The sequence below is a fragment of the Hylaeus anthracinus genome, unplaced genomic scaffold, assembly GCF_026225885.1.
Source record: "Hylaeus anthracinus isolate JK02 unplaced genomic scaffold, UHH_iyHylAnth1.0_haploid 2, whole genome shotgun sequence".
NCBI lineage: Eukaryota > Metazoa > Arthropoda > Insecta > Hymenoptera > Colletidae > Hylaeus > Hylaeus anthracinus.
In genome coordinates, this window is record NW_026534838.1 from 449,255 (window position 1) to 453,899 (window position 4,645).

General features: G+C 38.1%; 1 long non-coding RNA gene across 1 annotated transcript; it reads left to right on the plus strand.

Moving 5' to 3' along the window:
* The first annotated feature begins 353 nt into the window (after positions 1-353).
* LOC128892974 (uncharacterized) lies at positions 354-751 on the plus strand. Its single transcript, XR_008461230.1, has 2 exons — positions 354-463; positions 618-751. It is a non-coding gene; the product is annotated as an uncharacterized LOC128892974 (long non-coding RNA).
* Positions 752-4,645: the final 3,894 nt, after the last annotated feature.

Sequence of the window (4,645 nt, forward strand, 5' to 3'; positions counted from 1 at the left end):
TTAAATTGACAAATTATCTAAAGGCCTGTGAGAGAGAAAGTATGGGTATTGATGATCTCACTATTTGACTTTCAGGCCGCGGAAATCTAGGCAAATCATTTGGCAGCTTATTTCGATTTCACTTCTTTGTCTATTTTCTTGTAGTTTTTTATGGGGATCTTCTATTTTTCAATGATAACTTCTTTAGTCCTTAACTTTTTCATGTACTTGGCGTAATTTTTTTACTTTTGTGAAGTATACTATTGCCATCGCTTGATTTACGCGACACATTCTTAGAGATTTCAAAAGATGGCGCCACAGTTGACTCATTAAACTCTACCAATTATCTTATACTTCTGGTCCAAATAGCCGACCTCAAGGGTGCGTAGATACAAGTAAAAATTGTTTTCTTCTAATTTCTTTTTAACTGACTTCGAATAGGAGGAGGTTACTCAATTCGACATGTATATATTTTTTTTTAAATGTCTGTTCGCCGATTACGCCGAGATGACTTGACCAATCGTAATGAAGCCTGTTGCATCTTGTAGACCATGTTCCCCCGGTGATCCTGCTGTCAAGACATTTGCGATTTGTCATTTTTTACACGTTTTTTTACCAAAAAAAACCGTGATTTTTAGGTATGCTTGCCGATTACGTCGAGATGGCTTGATGAATCGAAGTGAAACCTCTTGCATTTTGTCGAATATTTCTTCCAGTTGGTCGCGTAAAAGAAACATTTTGTGATTTGTCATTTTTTACCCGTTTTCTTTTTTTTAAACAGAAACATTTTGTCTTGTTTCTTACTCCGACACGGATGGACCAATCGGATTCAAACTCCTTACATCTGGAAGAGCATTTGCCATTTGGTCCCATAGCAAAACATTTGTCCTTGTCTTATTTTTACCACTTTATATCACTTTTTATCGCAAAAAGCGTACTATTTCACGTATGTTTGGCCTGAAACCGATGCAATCCCTTACATTTTGCTGCCGTACAGGTTTTCGCAATGATCACAGATGCAAAAATTTATGAATTTCTGTATTGTTTATAACTATTGTTATCGCAAAATTCCTATTATATGATGTAACTCGGTGAGGATATTACCGAGCGCGACGGAACCTTCCGCATTTCATAATAGATGAATTCGTGATGTTCCCATTTGCAATAAAATAATTTTTTGAAAAGTGTGAAATAATTTCTATTTAAACTGCATTGTTATTCACCATCGTTTGATGAATTTGGTTTGTTACGAGCCAGGGCGATAGCGACGCGCGTGTGAGTCCTGCGAGTGGGTTGAATTCAAGAATCGAAGAAGATACGATTAGTCCTGTTTATTTCAATGGATCCAAAGCTTGAGAATAGAGTAGAAATCGCAGACGACTCTGACGCGAAGTCAGATAGCTGCTAGAAATTGGTATCTCCCGGTAAAGGGTAACCGTTGGGGAGGTTAGGTAAAGAATAAGAAAGGAAAGATTGGTATCTCCCAATTATGGGTAACTGTAGGATCGATATCTCCCGGTAAAGGGTAACCGTTGGGAAGGTTAGGTAAGGATTAGGCAGGTGGCAGCTGCGGGGCGAGGACAGGGGCTGACCGTCTTTAGAGGGTGGCAAGTCCTCTTTGGTGGTGGACACACCGGGGTCCTTGGGTGGTGAACACCACGACCGGCGACTTGCCGCGCTCGCGAGGGGACGCGGCGCTGATCGCGAGCGCAAGGGGGTGCAAAAAGGGGGTCCCTATTGGGCTGCGGGCCACACATCCCTCCATACTGTCGCGGACCATCTCCGCGGCGTGTTTGGCGAGGAGGGAGCGAGGACCCTCCGGGGTCAGGGTGCCTTCGTGACGGGCAGAAAAGTTCTGCCCCGTCACAGTACACGGAAATATAGTTTGAGTAGATTTTGGGGCTTTTTTGGAGGGGAGGGGCGGCAATATTGATTACATCTAATGTATAAACTCTCCCCATGGAAATACTGTCTGAATAGGTTTGGGATAGTATTTGGTGGCGGCATCGATATTGAATAGTGTTAATGAATATGATGTCAAAGTGGATGTAATGATAGCAATAAATGAAGACCATATTTTTTGTTTCTCCGACAGAAAGTTAAACCAAGTTTAGCAATTTTTAATATACTTAATTCTAAATTTTGCGTCGCCTCCGAAAAAGGTGCATTGCATTTAATATGATGTATTTAATAATTTAACCAAATTCATCAAACGATGGCGAATAACAATGCAGTATAAATAGAAATTATTTCACACTTTTCACTGCATTTTTCCATACTTTTAAGCAATTATATCTAGAGCTAGTGTGTATTCATATAAATAACTAGAAATTATTTCATACTTTTCACTGCATTCTCCCATACTTTTATCTAGAGCTAGTGCGTATTCATATAAATTACCTAGAAATTATTTTATATTTTTTACTGTACCTTTTTTAAAGTCGGTTACATTTTTTTTCCAAAAAATTATTTTATTCTTTTTCAACACAAGCTAGTCACTTTTAGAAAAAGTAGTGTTTCCCTTTTAAAACCCCGACCGTCAAACAGGGACGATTTGACAGTTTCCACCGTAGAAAGCAATTTCTAATGGGATATTTTCTTTTACGTTAATATTCATTCACATTTACTCAGGTCTTTATTAGCGGGGCGATGAATAGGCGACATCCACGGTATTACACTTCGAGTCTATTAATATTCCCGTCTTGGGGAACCCGCAGGGGAGGTAAGAAGCGGAAAGAAGGGTGTAAACGGGCCGGAAGGGGGGCGAGACAGAGAACGCTGATGATTTCATGGCGACGCAAGTAGCTCGCTTGATATACGTCCAAAGTTCCTTTGCCCAGGCAGACTCTCGTTGTACGAATCGGTAACACATTAGATCGCCGTCTTTCGGGTTAAGTGAATTTCTTGAGAAGTTTAATTTAATTATACCGGGGTCAACCGGCGCGATTAATAGCGACGTACCAATAACCGAGCTCTTCATCTTGTCTTCTCGAGAAAGGAGGGGAGGGGTGTGGGTTTCCTGGCCCTGCATTGTCCCTCCAATATCGATTCCTCACATACGAAAACTTTGCTCGTACAATAAGGAGGACGGTTTGGAACGTCGTCGCGGCATGGAAATTATAATGAGATTAAACGATAAATTCGAGTGTAGCGAATTCGGGGCTTTGTGATTCCACTATAGAACAAAAATTGGGTTATTTTGGTGAATTATGTTACGAGCCTGGTGGTTTCGAATCGAAAGCGACAGAATTACGAGGTTAAACATGCACGGAGGTCGAATTTCGTCATTTTCGAAACGATATTGTTATTGAAGATCGAGGAGCCATTCTATATTGCGTTGTAGAGAAAGTTTGTGGCAATTTTTAAAAGAAATTCGAAGGCACGTTTAAATTTTAATACACGAGCTCTGTACAAATCGATTTAATCCACTTTTAAAAAAATTTGTAATTTAAGAGGGCATTTCACTGTGAACGCACAAAAAAAGCATATTTTCAATAATTTTTTTTTTTATTTACAAAATAATACGCATGTGTGCAAAAAAAGAGTTATCCGCTGGCGCAGGTGATTTTGGCTCTCCTGATAATCTGAAACAGAAAATCGAAAAAGTTTATTAAACTATGTCGTCACACCTATCGTCGAAACCTCCAAGTAGTTGATATTTTGATTTTTACTTACAATTTCACCTGATTTACGGTACAAAAATAGTGTTTCTTTTCTCTCTTTCACAAGAAACACTGCCATTTTGTTCATTTTCGATGAAATAAATAAGTGGAAGTCCGACGATGGGTGTGACGACATAGTTTAATAAACTTTTTCGATTTTCTGTTTCAGATCACCAGGAGAGCCAAAATCACCTGCGCCAGCGAATAACTTATTTTTTGCGCACATGTATATTATTTTGTAAATAAATGACGAAATATTTTTTACCAAAGACAAAAAAAATTTCTATTTACTTTCCTTAATCATACCTTTAAGAGGAAGAAACATTCATTTAATTTTATGCAATAGTTCCTGAGAAAAAAATTATTGAAAATATGCTTTTTCATTGTACGTTTACAATGAAATGCCCCCTTAAGTGTCGAAACACTTGGAATAGTCAATTTTTTATATTTATAATGACTTTCCTGAATATTAAATGTTGAATACTTTTATTATAATAGAACTTTAATTGATACATATATTATTAATTAACTCTATGCTACACATTCTTAACGCTCTTACAGTCGCTTACAGTCACGTCATATCTTCTATCCCTACTCCTTAATTCTACGAAAAGACCCATTCATTCCTACCCACGCAAAAGCATCATACTCAGGGCCGTCTTTCGGATCGGGGAGACTCTAGGCCAAGAGACTATCTGGGGTCTATGTAAGGGATGGGAAATTCTAAAATGTTAATTTTATCAGTTCAACCGAGTAACGCAATAGGCTAAATTACGACCTCTCATATCTCTTAACACTCCACATATGCCGATTCGAGCATGAGCCTATTTCAAACCTTTTAATACAAGATAATATATTCATTTCTACGTTTCAATAAATTTTACAATAGTTTATGTTTAAACAATTAAATGCAATGTCTATCATACAATATAAAAGTTTTCCCATTTACAATATTCAAATCAACGCGCCAAAATTGTTATTTGGATACTCACGCATGCGCGTTC